Source organism: Eutrema salsugineum, unplaced genomic scaffold, assembly GCF_000478725.1.
Source record: "Eutrema salsugineum unplaced genomic scaffold, Eutsalg1_0 scaffold_14, whole genome shotgun sequence".
Taxonomy (NCBI): domain Eukaryota; kingdom Viridiplantae; phylum Streptophyta; class Magnoliopsida; order Brassicales; family Brassicaceae; genus Eutrema; species Eutrema salsugineum.
The window spans coordinates 641,813-652,878 of record NW_006256877.1 but is presented as its reverse complement, the minus strand read 5'-3'; the positions used below and the strand labels follow the sequence as shown (position 1 = coordinate 652,878).

The window sequence follows — 11,066 nt, the reverse complement described above, 5'->3', positions numbered from 1 at the left end:
AACCCATGGTGTGGGCATTGGTTTGTGTAGCTCCTGAATCTCTCATATGCTTCACCAAAACTCTCATTGCTGTGCTGAGTGAAGCTAGAGATTTGGTTCCTCAGTTTTGCAGTTCTTGAGGTGGAGAAGAACTTAGATAAGAAGGCTTGCTTGCATTGCTCCCAGGTTTGAATGGAGCCTCTTGGAAGATTCTTCACCCATTGATGAGCTTTGTCACCAAGACTGAAGGGAAATAGTCTTAGCTTGAAGCTGTCTTCTTAAACTCCATTAATCTTTGTTAGATCACACACCTTATCAAACTGGTCGAAGTGTTCCAAGGGATCTTCCATTACTAACCCATGGAACTTTGAGTTCTGGACCATATTCAGCAATGATGCCTTCACTTCAAAGTTATTTTCTTGCACAGGTGGTGCCTGAATACCAGCTCCATACTGATGAGCATTGGCCTTGTCATTTTCTCCAACATAGACTTGGGGTTGCTCATATCTTCTTTGTTGGTGTTGGAAGGGCTGGGGTTGGTGGTGCACTTGTTGTCTTTGCTGAACATTGGCCTGATGCCTCTGTTGATGAGCTTGAGCTTGTCCTTGGTGTACATAAGCTTGTTGGTGATGCACCTGTTCCTGATGAATATTACCCTGATTCAGCCCTTGACCAACTCCATTACCAGCTCCATTACCTTGAGCCTGTTGCTCCTGAACTGGTTGTTCTATGTCAACCACGTGATCTCCTTGTTCTGCCATCTCAGCCTGATCAACTTGTCTACCACGTCTGTCCCTTCTCCTCCTTGGTACCAGAAGATTGATATTGTCGTTGAGAGGGAAAGGTGGACCACAGCTTCTTGATCTAGACCTGGTGTTCATACACCTGAAATCACAAACAGAACTTGAAAGTAATCAGTAATAACAAGAAAGTAAACACTTGATCTCAAGAACATATCAGAGCTTAATGCTAAACAACCACAATTTGGCAACGGCGCCAATTGATAGACAAGACTTTTTAGGGTCTCAGGGCTATCAATCCCCTTGTCAAAGTAGCACAAAGAGGTTTATCAATCCAAGAATGTGGTAATAGACACTAAGCTATGTAATCAGGTTCTTAATTCAAGCAAACAAGAGTGGGTTTTGATTATCTAGAGACAACTACAAACTTAGACAGGATTAAAGACTAATGAAATGATTAAACAAGAACTAAACAATGACAAATGATGAGAATGTATGAATGATGATGAGAAAGGTCTTAGACATGATAGTGGTGATATATTCATAAATTGCATCATTAGGTGTACATATTTTAGTCCAAATCATGTCTTATCTCATGCATTTTAGGTCTTTAAGCATTGTTTTAGGACTTAGGAGATTACATTAGGTCCAAGAGAGTTTTGCATGTTTTGGAGTGTTAAACAGGTGCTTTTGGAGCCAATTTGGAGTGGAGGATGTGATTCAGATGAAGAAATGGAGTTGGAATGATCAAAAATGGTAAAAAGGAGCAATTTTGGGTTTCTCGGCAAAATGCTGTACTGAAAGTCGAAGATCCTCGGCCAAAATCCTTCCCGCGGGTAGCTTTCTCGGCCAAAAACACGTACCGCGGTCAAGTCTCTCGGCCAAAAATCCCGGGTGCAGATACATTTCCGAAATCGCGTCACCGGAAGATCTTGCCGGCCGATTCAGCTGTCGGAGTCTTCATAAAGGTTGGAGATAACTGAGTCAAGAGTTCAGAACAGTTAGAAGCAAAGCATTTGGCCCACGGATCTGAAAGATATGGTAATCGGAAGACAGACCTCTCTCGCATCCATTCCGGAACAATCCGATACTCCTGAATGATCGCCTGTCCGGGGAACCTTCCGGTCCGATTCAGTTGTCGGGGGCTTCATCAAAGTTGGAGACGATTGGATCATGGTTCCATAGCAAGTGGAATAATGGAATTCGGACGCGTGAGCAGAAAGTTGAGCTCCTCGGAAGAAACCCCTGTCTCGCTGCCGTCTTGGACCGACCCGATGAGCTCCGAAGAATGCGAAGGACGGCGCACTTCCAGGCAGATTCAGTTTCCGGGGTCTTCATAAGAATCAGAGATGTTTGAGTCCTCTTTCCAGAACGTCCAAGATCATCCAATTCAAATGTATGAGCAAGAATTTAACGTCTCCGGAATGGACACATGTCTAGACGCCTTTCTCTGATCGTGTAAATGCATTGCGAAGATGAGCCCTCCAGGAAGCCTTCCACTTCCCAAGCGCCGATATTTTCTTTACCAAAGATCGAGCTGAATGAGTTATCTTTCTCATGGAACTGGTTTCAGGTCATTTGGAGTTACGAGCTGAAAGTTACACTGAACAGAAGAGAAGCTGCTCAATTCGGGTTTTAAAAGATGCAACTGTAAGCTAAGTGCTGTGTCCTACCTCGGCGTGAATACCTCGGCATGTATGCCGAGGAGGCATGTTTACGAAGCCTTGGGACTATACCTCGAGGTAGGACTTCGGCCTTTCAACACCGAGGCTCCCTTGATCACCAAAATGATCCCCAAACGACTAAGTGTTGAAGCAGACCTTGGTGTGAACCCTTCAGCATGCTATGCCGAGCTCCTATGTTACACAAACCTCGGGTACCAGGAACCTCGGCATGTATGCCGAGGTCCTCATCTCTCCAACCCAGATCACAAACAAATCCTCTTCACGTTTCAAAGCTTTAACCGGATCAAATGCCAAGTCTCATGCATGTTCTTCAAGTGTTCATCAAAGTTTCAACCCAGCACATGACCCCCTGGTGTATGGCCCTCGGTGTGAGACTTCTTCAGATGGCGAGGGGTGGCTCCAGCAACCCAGAAAGGGCGGGTCAGTACCCAGTTTGTCCTGGGCTGACCCGGCCCACACCCTTTTATATAAATAGTTTTTAGAGACTAAAACCCTAGTTATGCTTTATCTTATCCTCTAATCTGCCTCTTTTTGTTTTCTCTCTGCTTCTTAGTGTAAAAACGAGTTTGATCAAGAGATATCTAGCAGATTTAATCATCTTAAAGCTGTTTCTTATCATCTAATCATCTCATCTCTGCTTCTAATCATGATTAACACCACCTCTTGCAAAGGAAATGGTGTGTTAATCATGATTAGTGAGTAGTTATCTTTTAAGCTTCTAGGTGTGTAGATTAGGGTGCTTAGATGATCGGTTTATGATGTTTAGGTTCTAGATTCTCATCTCCTTTCCTTAGTTAGCTGCTCTTAATGCTAGATCTTTGCACATCACTCTGATCTAGACCTTAGTCATTTCTCCACCCACAAGGTGTTTGATGAAATGTTTGAATGAGCTAAGCTAAGGGTTTATGCCTTTTTCATCATGGGAATGATTTGTTAAATGCATGAATGACATATTAGAACTGTTTCTTAATGCTCACTGATTCATATTTCACAAATGATGATTTGGTTTGAAAGTGGATTAGTGTAGAGATTAATGCCTTCATGAGAGGATTAGTCTAGATTTGAGTTCTAAGTTAATTGGTTTTGAGATCATGTGATTGCTTGTTGCTGCTTTCTGTGTAAGATTCGGTCTCCTTGAAATAGAAACCGTTTGGTCATTATTAGACTTGATACTTTATGCTTGTTGATTGCTTGATCTTGCTTAAGGTGAATTAATCTTGATTAAGTGATTTACAAAGAGTTTATTGTCATGGGAATGAATTAATCTGATTTTGAAGTCTAGACTAAAGAGTAACTTGCATTGCATTATTGTTCTTAGCATCATGAATAAATCTCTAAAGCACCCTAATCAATGATCACATCTAGAGGTTTAGCTTTCTCTTTGTTTTGAATCTGAGTCTTTGTTTTGTTGTCTTGTTGCTTGTTCTTAAATTACTGCTTGTTTTTTTTGTTTACTTTATATTTTAGATCACCTTGTTACCAACTCATCCGCTTGTTAGACTTGAATTAAGATAGCTCCTCATAGTTCTAGTGTCTAGAATCTCTCCATTTGGATTGATACCTCAAGTGCTACAATGACATGAGTAGTTGAGGAATTGATCAAGGATTGAAAAATTCCTGCTATCAAGTGGATTAGGGTGCCTTCAGTGATAAACTAATGAGCTAGTGAATCATATGATCAAGCAAACCATTCAACATAAACATCTTTAATTAAGTTAATCCTCTCATGAAGGTATTAACTCCTATGCTAAAACAGTTTCTAACCCAATCATCATTAGTGAAACATGAGTTAACAAGCATTAAGAACCAGTTTAATCTGTCATTTAAGCATATAGACAATCATTCCCATGATGAATAACACCTGAACCTCTACAACCTTGGTTCAGGCATTTCATCAAACACTTTTGGTGCATGAAATGCCCAGAATCTAGACCACATATGATTTGTAAGAATCTAGCATAGAGAACAAGTTGTAGAGAATGGAATATGCATGATCTAACCCCTAAGCTCACTAATCTACCACTTAAGCACCCTAATCTACATATCTAAGACCTTAATATGGGATTACTCACTAATCATGATCAACACACTAGATCCTTTGCAAGATGTGTTGTTAATCATGATTAGAAGTGTGATTTGATGATAAGAAATGATGGAACAAGATGAAAAGAAATTTCAAATCGATATTATATTCTAAAAACAAGGTGTATCAAGTGGTCTTTCACAAAAGGGGAAAAGAAACTAAAAATGGATAAAAAGGTCCCCTCCAAATTAGGTCTAAAAACAATATATAGGGTCCTTGGGCGAACTGGGTCAACCCGGAACAAACCGGGTACTGACCCGGTCTTGGTGGGTGAAGATGGGTTTGCCACAGTCAAGTGTGTTCTTGGTGTGGCTGTGGCAACCTGACCGTGTCAAAGCTTTCTCGCGTGTTCTTGGCTGCATTTTGATGCCACGGTCTAACAAGCCTCGCCCAAAACCCGTGGCAAGTCATCGTGTCAAAGCCGAAGATGTGTAAAAGTTGCCACAGTCAAGTCCCAGACCGTGGCATTCAGACCGTGTCAAAACCCGCATGCTTGTAAAGTCCTTCCCAGCCAAGTATTTGTTTGCCACGGTCAAGTCCCAGACCGTGGCATTCAAACCGTGTCAAAACCCGAATGCTTGTAAAGTCCTTCCCAGCCCATTGTCTGTTTGCCACGGTCAAGTGTAGACTGTGGCATGAATATCGTTCCAATCGCTGAAGATTGTCAAAAGTTGCCACGGTCAAGTCCTAGACCGTGGCATTCAGACCGTGTCAATCGCCGAATGCTTGCAAAGTTCCTCCCAGCCAAGTTTTTGTTTGACACGGTCAAGTGTAGACCGTGGCATTCAGATCGTGTCATTCGTCAAAGGTGTGGAAAAGTTGCCACGGCCAAGTGTGGACCGTGGCATTCCATCGCGGCATGTTTAACTTAGTCATTCAGGGCTGTCTGGACCACTTCGCATTCCGGAGAGTGTAACTCACGATATACTTGTCCGAATTGCGTGATTCCGGTTGCAGAGGACAGAGGCCTCATATATCTCCAACTTTTGTGAAGGAAGCTTCGGTGCTTGGGAAGTGGAAGGCTTCCTAAAGGGCTCATTTTTGCAGTAGATTTACACGATCAGAGAGAGACGTCTGTACGTGTGTCCATTCCGGAGACCGTATCTTCCTGCTCATAGCTCCGAATTGAATTATCTCGGATTTTCTGGAAAGAGGACTCAAATGTCTCTGATTCTCATGAAGGGCCAAGAAACTGAATCGGCCTGGAAGTGTACCGTCCTTCGAATTCTTCAGAGCTCATCGGCTTGGTCCAAAACAGCAGCGAGACAGGGGTTTCTTCCGACGAGCTTAACTCTCTTCTCACGCGTCCGAATTCCATGATTCTACTTGCTATGGAACCGTGATCCAATCCTCTCCAACTTTAATGAAGCACCCGCCAACTTAATCGGACCGGAAGAATCCCCGGACAGGCGATTTCGGAAACGTGTCTGCACGTGAAGATTTTGGCCGATACAATCCACTCGCGGTACGCGTTTTGGCCGATAAGGTCTATCCGCGGTACATGAAAATGGCCGGTAAAAACCTTCCTGGTACGCGAGAATGGCCGATAACCTCCAAAAACACAAGTTCACCATTTTTCAAGCCTTGATCACCATTTCACCTCCTGGACTCATCTTTTCAGCTCCAAATACACCTGATAAACACTCAAAACATGCAAAGACTCATTGGGATATAATGCATCTCCTAAGTTCTAAAACAAACCCTAAGGACCTAAAATGCATGATATAAAACATGATTTCTAATGAAATGTGCAACCTAAGTGATGCAAATTATGAACATATCAGATGGTTTTGACTTGAGCATAAAGATCTTCAAGCTTTTTGTTAAAGTGAGTTGACATGTTGTCAATTTTCTCGTGAAGGGCGGCTCTTGATGTTGTTTGAGCGTCGATTAAGTGCATGACCACCATCTCTAGTCGACTCAATCAGTGAATGAGTTGAACGTTTTCATCTTGGTGAGGCAGACGACGAGCAGGATGTCTAGGGTTAGCCATTGGAGGTACGTAGGGCTTTTTCTGGAACGTTCTGTAGTCTTCGGTTCGAATTTCTTCGTAGAGATCGCGTAAGTACTGCTTCTTTCTGCGTCTGGTGGCTTGAGGAGTGTTATAGAAACCTTCCTCATAGTGTGTATTTCGATTTATAGGATCCATATCTTCTGAAATGGAAACAAAATAACGGAAAAATGGAAATATGCAGAAAAATGGGTTCTAGAGTCGATTTACCAACCTTTCTTAGGGTTTTGCGGAAAAGAAAACGCGTGTCTTCCCCGGCAACGGTGCCAAAAACTTGATGTGGTGTGTCGTGTGTCGAGTGTGTCAAGTTTTACCTTAAATGAAATCAATAGTCGCAAGTGCACAGCTGATCGATTGTAGTACTTAGGGATCAAATCCACAGGGAAGAAGGATCTTTCCTACAAAAGCCTTCGAAAGAAATATAAACTAAGGAAGTCTAGAACCAAACGGTTTTGTGGGGGTTTTGGTGGTGTGTTTAAAATGTAAAAACGAATCTTAAAGAGAAAGTACGGGAATTAAAATGACCTAATAACTAAACTTAGCGAAAACGAGTAAAAATGAGAAAAACGGCTAACCTAATTGCTTGAATGAAAATCGATTGAAAGAGTAAATAAACTAGACTAAAGCTTGAATGAAAATCGGTGTAAATCTATAAGAAAAGAGGCGATGGGGTTCAGAGAAGTTTTCTCAAAACATTGCTAGAGAGTAAATTAGATAAGATCTTAGCTTAAACTTTTCAAAATGGAGTCACGGACGTATGAATACGCCACTGTCGTGATCATAGACAACTATCTCTCTCAACCCTGACCAGTAGGTTTCCACTCTGGCCCTGGAAAAGAAGAGATGCATTATGTTTAAGACTCGTCAGCATTCACAAATCGCCCATAGGTAGGTTTCCACTCCTATGTTTGTTTTGCTCTCCCAAACTAGATCTGACACCGGATGAACACTTTCGTGTCACCAATCATCTGGATCAGATTGTAGTTCAAGACGCTACTCTCATGCAGTAAAAACGAATTCAGAAGAAAAAGTTCTAAGATTCGGCTCAAAAGCTCATGGAATCCTCACCGAACATATAAATCCCCATCGAAAATCCCTTAGACCCAACAATAAAACTACTCAGACATGATGAACGAAATCAAAAACATAGTATTAAAAAGTAGAATAGAAACCGAAATTGAAAAAGAAAGAACAAGGATTCAAGAGACAAATCTCTCTCTTCTTAATCCTAAAAACAAAGCTTAAAGTAAAATTACTGTAAAGTATTTCGTATCTCCTCTTCTCTCTTAAAAAAACGACATAAATGACATGTATTTATGGTCTCCAATACTCTCTGGTGTCTAGGGTTCCGGAATTGAGGCTGGGAAAATGATACGCGCTTCAGAAATGAGCCTTCGGGCTCGGAGTTAGCTGGCCGCGGTTGGGATGAGTGTGACCGCAGGAAATGGGTGGCTGGCCGTGGTCGTGGTGCTTCTGACCGCGGGAAATGACCTGTTGGCCGCTGGTGGAAACGCTTGCCGGCTGGTTTACGGGACATCTTGCTCTTCGCGTATCTTTTGATTTAACCGTTGGATTGCCAAGCTGTAAAGTGTGCTGGAAAGCTGATACTTCCATCTTTAAGATCTCCAAATTTGAGCTGGATCAAAAGGTGAGAAGGCCTTCAATCAGGGGTGAACTTCTGACGGTTTGACTCTGAGCTGAAATCTGGTTTTCTATCCATTTTGTTAAGCTTTTCCCTAAGTTACCTGAAAAGAGTCTTGGAACTACAAATACTAGAAAAACGTAATAAAAGTACTTGAAAGCAATTAAAAACATAGAAAAAGTATTTCAAAACGATCCATAAAAGTGGTCAAAATACGGTGTTATCAGGCATGCGACTTGGGATTACATGAGGACCAAGTTGCACACATATCCTCCCCAGATTTCGTCTTGGTCATGCGAGTTGAAGAGGAAAAGGACTGAATCGCACAAAGACTCGCAAAACACACCTAGATGGGCATGCGGCTGATCGAGACTAAGGGATTTAAGGCTCACAAGACTGTTTCTTCACCTGTGCGACTTGTGCATGCGACCTGGGAGGCTCCTGACCAACTCGCACATTTATCACTTTATCCACTAAAGCCGGGTCAGGACCCGGTTTGTTCCGGGCTGACCCGGTTCTTTTTAGAGACCTATATATAGTTTTTAGGGTTTTATCCCCAAGACTTAAGCTTTATTCCTTTGGTTTTCTTGCCTCTTTTGTGAAAAGACTCCTCTTAAGAAGAGTAATATCGATTTTTAAGAGTTTAATCAAGAGAGTTTGAGAGATCTCGGTGTTTAAAGCTGCAAATCTATCATTATCCATCTTCTCCATCTCCATTTCTCATCATTAATCATGCCAATCTTCTCAACTTGCAAAGGTTTAAGAGAGATTAGTATGATTAGTGAGTAGTCACCTTAATGAGGTTCTAAATGTGTAGGTTAGGGTGCTGCAGTGTTAGATTAGGAGTGCTTAGGGCTAGATTCATTGATTCATCTCTCTAAACAGCTTTTCTCTAGGCTAGATCCTTGCACATCACTTGAGATCTAGATTCTGGGATTTTCATGCACCAAAAGTGTTTGATGAAATTCTTGAAAGAGCTGTATTAGAGGTTTAAGCATTTGCTGCATGATGATGTATTGCTATTTTCTTGAATGATCTTTTAGAACTGTTTGTTAATGCTCACAGATTCATATTTCACAAATGATGATTGGGTTTGAAAATAGATTAGTGTAGGGGTTAATAACTTCATGAGAGGATTAATCTAGATTAGAATTCTTAACCATTTGAATCATGTCTCATCATTGTTATTAGCATTCCTAGTTTAGCACCAAAGCACCCTAGCCAACTATCATGTCTAGAGTCTCATGCCTCCATCATTTCATATTCACATCACTTGTCATTTGCCTAGTTCTTGTTTGATCACTTCTTTAGTCATTAATCTTGTTCTAAGTTTTTAGTTGTCATTAATCAATCAATACCTCACCTGTTTACTTGAATTGAGAAACTGATCACATAGCTTAGTATCTATCACCACATTCTTGGATTGACAACCTCTTTTGTGCTACTTTGACAAGGGGATTGATAGCCCTAAGACCTAAAAAGTCCTGTCTATCAATTGGCGCCGTTGCCAAATTGTAGAGTGTTTAGCGTTAGGCTCTAATCTGTTCTTGAGATCAAGTACTTATTTTTTGTTTTTACTGATTACTTTCAAGTTCTGTTTCTGCTTTCAGGTGTATGAACACCAGGTCAAGGTCAAGAAGTTGTGGTCCACCTTTCCCTCTCAACGACAACATTAATCTTTTGGTACCAAGGAGGAGAAGGGACAGGCGTGGAAGACAGATTGATCAGGCTGATATGGAAGAACAAAGAGAGCATGCGGTTGACATGGAACAACCGGCTCAGGAGCAACAGGCTCAGGGTAATGGAGCTGGTAATGCAGCTGGTAATGGAGTTGGTCGGGTTACATCAGGGTAATCGTCATCAGGAACAGGTGCATCAACAGCAAGCTTATGTCCACCAGGGACAAGCTCCAGCTCATCAGCAGAGGCATCAGGCCAATGTACAGCAAAGACAACAGGTGCACCATCAACATCATCCCTTCCAACACCAGCAAAGGAGATATGAGCAGCCACAGGTCTATGTTCGAGAGAATGACAGGGCCAATGCAAAACAACAATTTTGAAGTCAAGGCATCCTTGTTGAATATGGTTCAGAACTCAAATTTCCATGGATTGGCAATAAAAGATCCCTTGGAACACTTGGATCAATTTGATAAAGTGTGTGACTTGACAAAGATAAATGGAGTTTCTGAGGACAGTTTCAAGCTCAGATTATTCCCCTTCAGTCTTGGTGACAAAGCTCACCAATGGGAGAAGAACCTCCCAAGAGGCTCCATTCAAACCTGGGAGCAATGCAAGCAGGCCTTTCTATCTAAGTTCTTCTCCACCTCCAGAACTGCAAAACTGAGAAACCAAATCTCTAGCTTCACTCAGCACAGCAATGAGAGTTTTGGTGAAGCATATGAGAGATTCAGGAGCTATACCAACCAATGCCCACACCATGGGTTTAGTGAGGCTTCTCTTCTCAGCACACTTTATAGAGGAGCTCTTCCCAAGATTAGAAACCAGCTGGATACTGCCTCCAATGGAAACTTTTTGGGAAAGGAGATTCATGTTGCTTTAGAGCTAGTGGAGAACTTAGCAATGAGCAATGACACTTATGGTGAAGACTATGACAGAGGCTCACTAGAGAAGTTAAGGAGTTGAGGAGTGAATTGGACAAGTTGAAATTGGCTTCTCACAAACCAATTCACTATGTTGGTGAGTATGAGGAACCTTCTCAAATCTTTGAGAACATCAGTGAAGAAGGTCTTACTCAGGAGGAGCTTAACTACATTGGGAATCAGAGGTTCCAAAGATATCAGTATGACAATGCCAATCAGAACCTCTCTTACAGGAATCCCAATGTAGCTAACCCACAAGACCAGGTCTATCCCAATTCTCAGGCTCCACAGAACTTTGTTCCCAAGAACAACTTTCAAGGATCT

At 41.9% G+C, this 11,066-nt stretch overlaps 2 non-coding genes across 2 annotated transcripts; one reads left to right on the top strand and one right to left on the bottom strand.

Moving 5' to 3' along the window:
• On the top strand, positions 1-107 carry LOC112088620. Its single transcript, XR_002900566.1, has one exon. It is a non-coding gene; the product is annotated as a small nucleolar RNA R71 (small nucleolar RNA).
• A 10,372-nt stretch (positions 108-10,479) lies between these two features.
• On the bottom strand, positions 10,480-10,586 carry LOC112088804. Its single transcript, XR_002900740.1, has one exon. It is a non-coding gene; the product is annotated as a small nucleolar RNA R71 (small nucleolar RNA).
• Positions 10,587-11,066: the final 480 nt, after the last annotated feature.